The following is a 13496-nucleotide window of genomic DNA, read 5'->3' as shown; positions in this document are numbered from 1 at the left end:
GAAACACTCTAATAAGGAAGATGGTGCCCAAAATAGTTCCATAATAAAATGGAAATGGTTTATTCAAGAACAAGCAACTGGAGGAATGTGAGGAGGCACCCATTGTATCCCTGAGCAGGTAGCCTCCTTTCCTATAGGTCCTACCCTGGAACTACCTGAGGAGATATTGCTACATGGATAGTGCCCTATAAACAACTTTCTATGGATCCACAGAAGGCTGCTTGGTTCACAGATGGCAGCTCCAGGGTACACGGACAACAATTGACATGGAAACTGCTGCATTAAGACCAGCAGATGGAAAGACCCTTACTGAAGAAGGTAAAAACAGGTCAGCTCAATGGGGAACTTTATACTGTCTTCTTACCTGTCATGGAAGAATTGGGCAAAGGTGAGAGCCTGTATGTTTGGATTTTCACTGATTCATGGGCAGTCACCAATAGCCTGGCTATATGGTCAGGCAAATGGGCGATGGACAATTGGACTATTAAGGGGACCCCTGTGTGGGGCAAGGACCTATGGAAAGCACTCTGGGAGTTCAGAGGACTCATTAGAGTAAGCTATGTGGATGCCCATCAGAAGAATCCCCTTCCTGGAGCAGAAGGTGATTGGAACCAGCAAGTGGATATGTTGGTACGCTCCCTTGAGGTTGCCAGTTGGGTTCATGAGATGAGTGGACATGGGGGTGCTGCAGCAATGCAGAGATGGGCTGAATCGAGGCACATCCCTCTTGCACCCTCTGAGGCACAAAATGCCAATAAGGACTGCTCTGTCTGTCATCAAGAAAGACAGAGGTTATAGATGGCTATGAGGCATATTCCCCATGGGAAAAGCCCTGCACAAAACTGGCAAGTCGATTATATAGGACCAATGACACCAGGGGCTCCAGGTGGCTATAAATGGGTCACAGCAATAGATACTTACTCTGGACTGGGCTTTGCTTATTCTGTGACAGATGCAAATGCCAAAAACACCATTAAAGGGTTGGAGCAAAAGATACTGTACCAATTGGGGCCACCAAGTTATATTTCCTCAGACCAAGGAACGCACTTTACATCCTGTAGGGTGCAGCAATGGGCCAAAAAACATCATATTAAGTGGACATATCATGTTGCATGCCATCCTCAAAGTAATTTGATAGAGAACTGGAATGGGCAATTGAAACATTTGTTGTCTAAAACTGGGGGAGGTAGAGGCCTAAAGGGCTGGCTCACACGCTTTCATGAATGTGAGCTCACACTCACCATGGGGGGGCCAAGGGAGGATCACCACTTGACGGAGTCCTATACTTTTCTGGGGGACCTAGGGAAGAAGGGATGGGGGAGGATGCTGGTGCCGCTGCACAATTTCTCCCCACATCACCTAAAATTGCTTTCTTCCTTCCAGAAACTGTGGTCCCGGACCTGGGATGCTGCTGCTGGTGCCAGAGGCTGGGGTGATCCCTAAGCAAGAGACTGTCTCTGTACCCCTGAACACATATACCAGAATTCCTGAGGGCCTTATGGGATTGGACTGTACCTTATCCCCATTTGGCCAAACTGGGGCTGACAGTGAATACTACCGTCCTGCCCAGTGGTCGAGATAGCCCACTAGTTTTGTACCTGTGTAACCATACCCAGCATGAATGGGACTGGACTGAGAGGAAAGCACTTGGTAGACTGATCTTGCTACCAGCAATCAGGATAGGCACAACGGCTGAACTTGATGTCCCCTCCCAAGGTGGGAAAGTCTGGGTAAAAATAAATGACGAATGGAAGGAAGGAGAAATAATAGCTGAAGGTAAAGGAATGAATAAATGGGTTATGCAGCGGGGGAAATCCAACATTGTGCTGATAACTAAAGATAGACTCAGAGCAAGGGAATAATATTATCTCAGTTAAATATTATCAGATACTATAGGATGATAATGAGAAAAAGTTTTGGATCAGATGGACAAATAGAGCAGATTTGAATGGCTGGTATCTGAATAATCTTACCCTTGAGACTCTTGCCTTACTGAAGGACTAATTGTTAATGACCTTGGGACCAGCAAATTAATCTTTCAAGTATGAAAGGGCTAATGGCTAGAAGAGCCAGGGGGTGCAATGCAGTGAATTGCTTGATGTGGCCCTTCTAGCCATTGTCCTCCATTTGGTGATGTATTGTAAACCCTATTATCCATGCCTGTTTGGGGTGGTGTGGTAGTTAAGGTTGGGTGTCAACTTGGCTGGGCAGCTGGTAGTAGTGTTTCCTATAATGACTGGTAATTGGCTCTGTGGTGGGATTTGCCTTGAGCAACTGAGTAGCTGCTGATTGTTAAAACCACCCACTTGGGTTATTTCTGTTGGAGCAACACAGGTGGAATGTATCTTGAGTCCTGCCTTGCTGGAGGGTATAACTCAAATCACCACCCATAGCTTCCTTGAGGGTATACCTACGAATCTCCTGGAAAATTCACCCTCCTCTTGCTCCGGTTCTGTGCTTTGGCTCATCCACATCTCACCCCTGGATTTGGGACAGCAGCCGTCATCTGATCTGCTGATTGAGGTTCATCAGACCCACTCACAGACCTGGGACTTGCCAGCCTGCTACTATGTGAGACAGTCCCTTGGGTGTCTGTGAGTTCTGCGAGGCATTACAGCAAAATACAGAACCCTAAGACAGGGGAGATTGCTGGGAGGAGGAGGAGGAGGAGGAGGACGAGGAGTTAATGTCTGAAATGACAGAGTGGCATGGTAGTTTGGATATTTGGGACATCTTTAACTTCTGCCTAATGGGGACTGTTCTTGTGCTGATCTTTCTAAGAGAAATTGTTCAAGCATAACCATTACTTACAATTACTGAAAGCGGTTTTAGAATATTTTGAATGTGCTCTTCTTACTCTCCCCTCATTTATTGCTGTGTTATCTGAGCATACACCCATTATACACATTCCCTTTTAACCTGCATTTATAGCTGATTTGCCTATTTTTATGTAGATTAAAAGTATTAAATATTTAAAATGTATTTTTTATTGTTTTCATTAGAAAACCCCATTTGGTAAGCACTTTCCTAACCTAAGGAGTTCTGGTGGCACAGTGGTTAAAGCATTTGGTTGCTAACAACAAAGCTGATCGTTCGAATCCATCAGCCACTCAGAGGGAGAAAGATGAGGCAATCTGCTTCCGTAAAGATTTGCAGCAGTGCAAATCCTATGAGGCAGTTTGACTCTGCCCTATAGGGTCACTATGAGTTGGAATCAACTCAATGGCAGTCGGCTTGGTTCGGTTGCATTTTCCCTAACCCAGGAAAGAGACTGGGTGGTCTCCAAGGGTCTCATAACATTCATTACATATTCCATCCTCTTCTGAGAGGCAAGTGTGAGGGGTGGGAGTGGCATGAGGCAGTCTCTAAAGTGCCCTCTCCTGGACCCATGAGAGTTCACATTACCAGCGATAAAGCTAACAGGCTCTCAATGGAGCACCAGGGGGCCCTCTAGGCTCAAGGCTGTTGCCAATGGCATTCCTGTTTATACCACTTCAAGAGGAAACCAAGGAGGTTGTCAGACTCCTGGGCCTGTTCCTTCACTCTGGTTGAGAACAGAGCAGAATCCAGGAGAAGTTGACCAAAGGCTAAGAAAAAAGAGATGGCATTTGAGATACCCTTTGGAGTCTGGAAAGCACCTGGATTTCACAGGAGTGGAAGGCTGTGGAAGCCCCACTCAGTTTTGGGTTTTGAGAATATCATATTTCTTCCTGCTGGAGTACCACAGAAGCAGGGAGATGCCCATGAAGGAAAAGTCATGACACCTGAGGGCTGCCCAGTCTAGAAAATAGGGTGAGAATCTCCTATCAAACTCTTGCTGCTCCAGCTTCTTCCCTGTCCAGACGTATTAGTAGAGCCAATCACAACAGGCTCATGTTCCTGGGCCAGGTACGGAATGGCTACTGAGTTGGGGTTGAAGTAGCCAGTCTTGAAAGGGCACAGGACCACAATGTGGGAGATGGTGCTAGCAGGGGCAATCTATCCATCTGACACTGAGTGTTCCAGAGACAATGTCATGGTCTTCTGGGGGGAAGGAATCATCAGATAATTCCATATCTAATGCAGCATCTGAGCCAACATTATATACCTCGTACTGTAAGGTCAAGTTTCACCACTCCCCAGCAAATGATTTGTTCAGCAATGATTTGGAGGCCAAAAGCCTGACCCCCTTCTCTGCTTGGATGAGCAAATAGAGCCAGCAACCTCATCACACACATCCCAAAAACCTTTAGGAGCCTCCAAGATCAGAAGAGCTAAATATTTTAGCTATTATAAAAAACTACTACACTTCGGCTGCTGTCTTCCCGGAATATCCTTCTTGCTGAATTTAATGAACTTAACCCATTTTAATTTACACAAACACACACAAAGAGAAAGCAAACCCTTTGTCACTGAGTCAATTCCAACTCATAGCAACCCTACAGGTTACAGAGTAGCACTACCCCATAGGGCTTATAAGACTATAAATCTTTATGGAAGCAGACTCCCTCATCTTTGTCCCACAGAGCAGCTGGTGGGTTTGAATTGCCAAGCTTTCAGTCAGCACTTTAACCACTGCCCCACCAGGGCTCCTTCCTATGAATTCCAGGTTAAAAATTTCTGTGTAAATAAATTTATCAAAAAACGCACATGTTCAACTAATAGAAACTTTTTTTAAAAAGCAAATCTTCATATGATTAGTGAGGTTGTTCATGACAGAGGGTACATAAATTGAACATCGTTTGGGTTATTATCAGAGCTACTCAAGTTGAGTGAAAGACAGAGCTCTAGATCATATTGTAGTGAAGATTAGTTTGTTCCTATGAGAGGCCAAGCTGGCAGCCATGTGTCTGCAGACTTGAGTTCATGCCAGCCCGTGGGCCATCGGGGTGTAGAGTTCTCTGCATATTACCGTTGTGAAATAAGCACATATTTTTGACTGATGAACAGATGGAAGTATCCTACTTCTTCTCTGACATTCCCTGCCTGGCACTTTTTAGATTCTGATCCTGAAATGAATCAAGTACTTTTTATCCTCTTTGTTGCCTTGGCATTTCCATACTATTAAATCACAAGGAGTGAAATATCCAGACAGATGCTTAACTCAAGGAAGATGCAACTCAGGAGGCAAAGTGTGAATCAACGACACGTGGTTGAAGTTGCACGTAAAAGTCAAAAGCTATGTCACAGGAGATTTGCTGCTATTCTTTGGCATAAATGTCTTGATTTAAAAAAAAAAACAACTTTACTGAGGAATAATCCACATAAAATACAATTCACTGATTGGAAGCAGGCACTGTTATGGATTGAATTAAAAAAAAAAAAACACAAAAAACACTGCCATCGAGTCAGTCCCAACTCATAGTGACCACTCCTTGGGTTTCTGAGGTGGTATCTGTATGGAAGTAGATTGCCGGGTCTTCCTTCCAAGGAGTGGCTGGTGGGTTTGAACCACCAGCCTTCTGGTTAGCAGTCTAATGCCTTAGGCACTATGCAACCAGAGCTCCCCTGGATTGAATTATGTCCCCTTAAAATTACGTGTTGAAATCCTAAACTCTATCCTTGTGGTTATAATCCTATTTAGGAATGAGCTGTCTTTGTTATGCTAATGAGATTGCATTAGCATAAGGTGTGTCTTGTGTCAATCTCTTACAAGATATAAAAGGAGCATCAGGCAAGCAGAGATGGGGTAAGAGAGATGCCAAGCCACATGGAGATCTCTGAGGAATCAGAAAACAGAAACTAAAGAGACAAGGATATTCCCCAGAGCCAGCAGAGAAAGAAAGCTTTTCCCTGGAGCCAGTGCTCTGAATTCAGGCTTCTAGCCTCCTAAACTGTGAAAAAATAAATTTCTATTTGTTAAAGTCAGCCATTTATGGTGTTTCTGTTATAGCAGCATTAGATAACTAAGATAGACAGTATAATGATTTCCCCCCATTCTCCCCTCCCTCCATCCCCAGTTACCAACAATCTTCTTTTGTCTTGACAGATGTACCATTGCAGATATTTGATGTACATGAAACCAAAGTCTACTTTCTCTGGCTTATTTCACTGAGCATAATGTTTTCAAGGGTTGTCCAGATGGTGACATGTACCAGAACTTCACTTTTCTTTATATCTGAATAACACACTATTGTATGTGTATATGAAAATTTGATGGATAGTTGGGTTGTTTCCACCTTTTAGCTATGTGAATAATACTGCAATGAACATTGGTGTATGTGTACTGTATTTTTACTCAAATAATGCACACATTAACTTTTTTTTTTTTTTTTTTTTGCAAACCACACAACCCTCTTGCACATTAATTTCCTATGAGTGCTTTGTGTTTTATATGTGTGTGCAAGTTATTTCCAAGGGTGCATTACTTGTGTAAAAATACACTATCTCTTTGAGTTGCTGCTTTCCATTCCTTTGGGTATATACCTAGGAGTGGAATTGCTGGGACACATAGTAGTTCTATGTTTAACTTTTTTTAGAAACTGTGGTACTGTTTTCCATAGTGGCTACATTATTTTACATTCCCAAGCATCTTTATTTATTAACTAAGCCACATGTCATAGTGAAAGTATTGCTTCAGTTTGTCTGGAGAACATGCTGAAAGAATAGTTTCTGAAATGAATTTGCCTAGTTGTTGTTTTCTTATTTGATATCTATTGATTATTTTAAAAAAAGACTCAAGAGGATTTGAGTTCTACAGTTATAACAGTAAAGCATTAAATAATATTGTGTAATATATTAGCAATTCTTTTTGGTGACCAAATTTTCCTTTGTATTCAAGTTCACTTAAAAGTGTGGCTAAACACTATTCACAATAGCAAAAAGATGGAAACAACCTGCCAAAGGAGCAAGGAGGCTGCATCTCTGACCTCCTCTAACCCCACAAGAGGAAGACAGAATCACTATCAATAGCCCAAGGCCTATTCCTGTGAGGCCAGACATGCTGCCTCCCTCCAGCCCTTTCACCAACCATTTCTCTCACAGCATCCACCACTTCTCTGCTGGGTTTGATAATTTGCTGCAGTGGCCACACAGAACTCACAGATTATGGGGTTTATTAGGGAAGCAAAGGCTACAAGTCAAGTTCAGGAACATGCTCAGTCTCTCTCAGCCCTCTGTCTCTCAGCCAACAGTCTCTCATAGTCTCTTTCACAGCAGTGTGTGTGTCTCTTGGTGTGTCTCTCTCAGCAATGTGTGGCTCTCAGGAGGATGTTTCTCTCAAGAGCATATCTTTCTCAGCCAGCAGTCAGAGAGACCTCTTTTGCCTCTAGAAGGGCTCCTTTTGAGCCTGGCAGAGTGGCCACTAACCAATCCCATCAGAATTCTATGCACCTGAGAGAGAGAGTGAACCTCCCAGAAAATTACTTTGTGCTGCTCCCAAAGGAAATACACCAGGAGAATAACTAACAATCAGGAGCCAGTTGGTTGCTCATGGCAAATTCCACCACAGAGTTCACAAAGACTTATGGTTAGAAAAGCCACACTGTGTAATTTACTACACTGCACAACCTTAATGCCCATCAAGAAATGAATGGATAAACAAACTATGGTACATACATACAATGGAATACTACTCAACATTAAAGAATAATGATGAATCTGCAAAACATCTCATAACAAGGATGAACCTGAAGGACATTACACTGAGTGAAATTAATCTATCACAAAAGGACAAATATTGTATGAGATCATTATTCTAAAAAGTCAATAAAAGGTTTGCCCCCCCCCCAAATTCTTTGATGGTCACCAATGGTGGGAGGGTAAGGAAGGGTAAACCACTACCTATTAACTTGGGTGAAGGGGAATTCAATATACAATAAGGGGAAGGTCAACAAAAAATTATCAAGGCAAAGGAAGAACTGGGAGGAGTACAAGAGTCAAAGGCAATAGAAGTGAATACTATCACATAAACAACCCTGCAACAACAGTAATAACAATAATTTACAAATGGATACCTAGGTACACATGCAAGCTGACCTGGTGTGGGAAGAATGTAACTATACCCACAAATATATAGGCTTGACAGAGGGTATTTCTATATATGTATTTGTACATGCTGAAAATATATCTATGAATATAGTACAGCCTGCAGGGGGCAAAGGTATGCAAATCTTGAGGGAATGAGTCACTGGGCCTGGGGTGCAGACCACAATCTTGGGGGACATCAAGGTCAATAGGCACAACATAGTTCACAAAGAAAACGTTCTACATCCTACTTTGGTAAGTAGTGACTGGGGTCTTAAAACCTTGTGAGTGGCCGTCTAAGGTGCAACTATTACTCTCCCCCTATCTGGAGTAAAGAATATTGAAGAAAATCAAAGATGCATGGAAATAAGTAGTCTAAAAGACTAATGGACCATGTGAAGCTCAGCCTCTACCACCCTGTGTTAGACTGGGTTCTCTAGAGAAACAAAAAAAAAACAGCAAAGCTTATATATATATAAAGAGAGAGAGAAATTTATCTTAGGAAAATGGCTCACAAATGTATAGAAGCCGGCAAGTCCCAAGTCCCTGGAGCAACGTCAGGCTGGAGGCTTTTCCTAGCTCCTGCAACCGCAGGGGCTGAGAAGCTCAAGGCTGGCAGGCAGTACACCAGCTGCTGACTCCAACAAATGATGAATCCAAGATCTCCAGGCTGAACGGTGGACTGCTCACTCACGGACGGTTGTAGGCAGCACACCAGAATCCTGCTCCACAGAAGAATGTCTCTCTTCCCAGGATGTCCCAGGATATCCTGGAAGCAGGCCACACCCCTAGGGAAATTCCCCTTGAACAGATTGGCCACTCAGAACACAGTCATCCGATCCCATCATGGGAACAACCACACAGAACTGGGGTCCAGCCAAGTTGACACACAACTCCAACTATCACACACCCTAAGACCAGAAGAACTAGATGGTGCCTGGCTACCACTGCTGACCACTCTGAAAAGGATCATATTAGAAGAGCCTGGATAGAGTGGAAGAAAAATGTGGAACGAATCTCAAAATCATAAAAAAAAAAAAAAAAAAAAAGACCAGGTTTATGGGTTGGATAGAGAGAGGTGGAGTCCTTGAGACTGTGGCCCTTAGTCACCCTTCAGGCCTGGAACTGAACTCACCTCCTTTGCTCAATTTTCAGCCAAACAATAGACAGGTCCACAAGATGAACAGGGAAGTATGCACTCTTTAGAACAATCAACCATTTGATTTCAATAGGGGAGCATTTGCCCAAGGGCAAAGTTCAGAAGGCAGTAAGGGCTAGGAAAGAAGGAGGAATGGAAAGGAGAAACACAGGGAGGAAGTAGATGAGTGATGTTACCTTGAGGATATTGCAATCAATGACACAAAACAAAATGTGTATGAATTGTTGAATGGAAAACCAACTTGCTCTGTAAACTTTCACCTATATCACACACACACACACACACACACACACACAAAGGCTGACATGTTAATAATATAGAAGCTGGATTTTTTGCCAGCATCTCAGAAAATAATTGCTTCTCAATGATAAACTATACCACAAATAAACACCACACATGATAAATATATATTTCTTGAAATATAGATGCCTCAAAAATAACTTAAAAAATTCAGATGTTTTAGCTTTCACTCTTGAAATTCATTATTCTCCATTACTGTATGCATTTATTCGCTTGGTGATGGGTCCCACTGGTCATGGGAATGGCCAGGACCAGGCAGTGTTTGGTTCCATTCTTCATGGGGTCCTCATGAGTCTGCGCAGCTCATCTGGCAACTAACAACAACAAAGCATTAAATGGATCTTTAGACTAGACTAGGATTTTCAAGCTTTGGCAATAACATTATTATGACCTGTGGGCCAAATCTAGACCACTGCCTGTTTTGGTACATAAAGTTTTATTGAAGCACAGCCACACTTACTCACTTATATATTTATTGTGGTTGTCTGTATATTGTAACAGTAGAGCTGAGTAGTTGCAACAGAAATTCTTGAACCTGCAAAGTCTAAAATATTTACTACATGGGTCTTGATAGAAAAGTTTTACTGACCTCTGGACTGTTGTTGTTGTTGTTATGTGCCGTCGAGTCGGCCCCGACTCATAGCGACCCCTCCTTGGGTTTCCGAGGCAGTATCACTACGGAAGTAGGATTGCCCAACCTTCCTTCCGAGGAGTGGCTGGTGGGTTTGAACCGCCAGCCGTCTGGTTAGCAGGCAAGTGTCTTAGCCACTATGCTACCAGACCTCTGGACTAGATCATGCTTTTCAAAATTTTTGGCCTGACTCATTGTAATAAATATCTTTCTTAGTTATCTACTGCTGCTGTAACAGAATTACCACAAGTGGATGGCTTTGACAAACAGAAGTTTATTCTCTCACAGTTCAGGAGGATAGAGGTTCAAATTCAGAGCACTAGCTCTAGGGGAAGGTTTTCTCTTTCTGTCAACTGTCAAGGAAGGTTTGTATTTCAAAATCTGTGGGCCTGGCATTGCTTGGAGATCTCCATGTGTCTTGGCATCAATCTTCGCCTGGGTCTAGGAGGTTCTCAGCACAGGAACCCTGGGTCCAAAAGACAGTCACTCTTGGCTCTTCTTTCTTGGTGGTACTGAGATCTCTCATCCTCTGCTCACTTCTCTCTCCTTTTATCTCTTGTAAGATAAAAGGCAATGCAGCCCACACCCCAAGGAAACTCCCTTTACATTGGATCAGGGCTGTGACCTGCATAATGGTATTACATTCTACCCTAAACTCCTTACAACTGATTGGCTGATCACATCACATCACATCATGGGGGATGATAATATAACTGCCAAACCACTGAGAATTATGGCCCAGCCAAGTTGACACATATTCTTGGGAGATACAATTCAATCCATTGTCTGTGAACCAGTGGCCTGTTATACTACTTTCTGATCTTGGGTTCCTCATCCCCTGTAGCAACATGAGTCAGGAGAAGCCTCTAGTCTGATGCCTGATCCACAGACTTGGAACTTGCCAGCCTCTACACAAGCAGGAGCCATTTCCTTGAGATAGAAAGATAGATAAATCTCTCTGTATATATCTATCTACCTGTCTAGGAGCTCTGGTGGCACAATGCCTAAGACATTAGACTACTAATCAGAAGCTTGGTGGTTCAAACCCACCAGTCACTCCATGGAAGGAAAACAGGACAATCTACTTTCATAAAGATTTACTGCCTCAGAAACCCGAAAGAGGTCACTATGAGTCAGAATTGATTCACAGTGGTTTAGCTAGCTAGCTATCTGTTTTTCCTTCTCTAGAGAATCCAGCCAGAATGTTCCTTAGAAGGGAGGATGGGAAGACTTCCTCTCATGTACTTTGGACATGTTACCAGGAGGGACCAGTCCCTAGAAAAGGACATCAGGCTTGGTAAAGCAAAGGATCAGTGAAAAAGAAGAAGACCTTTAACAAGATGAATTGACACAGTAGCTGCAACAAAGGACTCAGACATAGCAATGATTGTGAGGATGATGCAGGACTGGGCAGTGCTTTGTTCTGTTGTACATAGGATCACTATGAGTCAGAACCAACTTGAGGGCACCTGAAAACCACACAGAATCCCTTGGTGGATTAACAGACTCAGTTGTTAAATGAAAGGTTGGAAGTTTGAGTCCAACCAGAGATGCCTTGGAAGAAAGTCTGGGTGATCTACTTCCAAAAAAATTATCTAGTGAAAACCCACTGAAGTATAGCTCTGTTCTGACACACATGGGGTCTGCACAAGTCCAAGTCAACTCAACAGTAACTGGTAATGTTATTACTATCATAGGATATTCTGAGGGGATGGGGACTTGAGCTCAAATAGAATTTTGCAGGAAATTGAAGCTTTTATTAGAAAAAGTGGCTTAGCTGGCATCACATGGGAGAGAGCAGAGATTAGGACCCACTAATCTAATTGGTAGGAGCTCTGGTAGCGTAGTGCCTAAGGCACTTGACTGCTAACCAGAAGGCTGGAGGTTCAAACCCACCAGCCACTCCTCACAAGGAAGGTTGGGCAATCCACGTCCATAGTGATACCACCTCGGAAACCCAAGGAGGGGTCGCTATGAGTCGGGTTTGACTTGACAGCACATAACAACAACAACAACAATCTAATTAGTTAGAAAAGCAATGCCCATGCTTTTCTAACCAAACCAAATGCCCTCCCTGGGGATGTATTGCTTCCTGGATCTAAATGCACTCAGACCTGGCCGGAACACGTCTGTATCTCAAATAAAACCAGGGCAGAGTATGAGGTGCAATATGCACCACCATTGCCATCTACTAGTTGTGTGTCCTAGGGAAAGTCTGTTGACCCCTCTGTGCTGCACTTTCTTCTTCTATAAAGTGTCCACAGTGAAAGCTAACTCACTGTCTTTTGTACAAATGAAATGAGATTATATATACAAAAATAAAACATGGAAAGAGCACAGGTAAATAAGTCAAAAATAGGAGGAGCACCTTTTCTTTGATATATGATTTCATGAGGAAGGAAGAAATGATAAGTGAAAAGATAAAAATGTTTTGAGGTAGAGAAAAGAAGGAAGTTTTGATCAGTGGCCTTAGTATTTTCAATGAATCTGGAGTCAAGGTGAATGATTTTCTGATTATGGATCAGGGTGAAAACAGTGGCACTGGTGAGAAGTGGTATTATTCCTGAAATATTATGAAGGTAGACCCCTTGGGTTGGATGATGGGTGGGAGGTGGGGGTATGGTACAGTTAACCATTCCCTTCTGTTTTTTTTTTTTTTAATTAGTATTCCCAAAAAGGTCATGTACACAGGTACATCATGTACACAGGTACAAGCACTGAGACTGCAACACATGTTTGGAGACACAATTTGATCCACAATCAGGGGCTTCCTGAGGCCCCAGTGGGGCAGTCGGTTTACTCTGGGCCAGGAGTGTGGTCCCCAACTCCTCTGAGGGTCAGAGAGCAGCTTCCTTCCTGCTGAGACAGTCCAGAGCCGGAGTCTGGGGAACCAGCCCTGGGAAGTTGTTGCTGCCCACCTACCCACCTCTTCCACACATCTGGTCAAGAGGTTCCCAGGCATGGGCAGCCCTGTGCTATCAGGCTCCATGCCTGGCCATCTGTGCCTTGACTGACCTAGACCTGGACCCTGCAGCATCATGGTTCTGGAGGCTGTTGTCTGAATTCCAGGGGTGGGTAGGACCATTCTCTCTCTCTGTCAGCTCGAGGGGAGAACCCTGTCTTGTCTCCAGGCATTCCTTGGTTTACAGACGGACCCTCACAGGCTGTCTCCTCCCTGTGTGTGACTCTCTTTTCATAAAACATTACTTAGAAGGTATCAGGGCCAGAACCCAGCCTACTCTGGTGCCATGACATTAATTTGACTGATAATATCTGCAGAAAAAAACCTATTTTTCCAAACAAGGTTAAGTTCACTGATGTAGAGTGTGAACTTCAGCAGATCTTTTAGGGGACACAGTTCCATCCTCAGCTCAGCGATGTGTTGCCACTCCTGCCTTCTTGAGGTTTGTCTTCTTTTCCATCTTTGAACACAATGCTCTCCTGGTTTCCTTCCTCCCTCTC

At 43.4% G+C, this 13496-nt stretch overlaps 1 pseudogene; it reads right to left on the bottom strand.

Annotated features, from left to right (window-relative positions):
• Window positions 1-3676: 3676 nt before the first annotated feature.
• Window positions 3677-13023, bottom strand: LOC103202903 (annotated as a pseudogene).
• Between the last annotated feature and the right edge of the window lie 473 nt (window positions 13024-13496).

This window comes from Orycteropus afer, unplaced genomic scaffold (assembly GCF_000298275.1).
Source record: "Orycteropus afer afer isolate SDZICR_OR568_19922 unplaced genomic scaffold, OryAfe1.0 scaffold00194, whole genome shotgun sequence".
In the NCBI taxonomy this organism is placed as follows: domain Eukaryota; kingdom Metazoa; phylum Chordata; class Mammalia; order Tubulidentata; family Orycteropodidae; genus Orycteropus; species Orycteropus afer.
The sequence above is the reverse complement of the archived record's forward strand: the minus strand, read 5'-3'. Positions and strand labels throughout refer to the sequence as shown.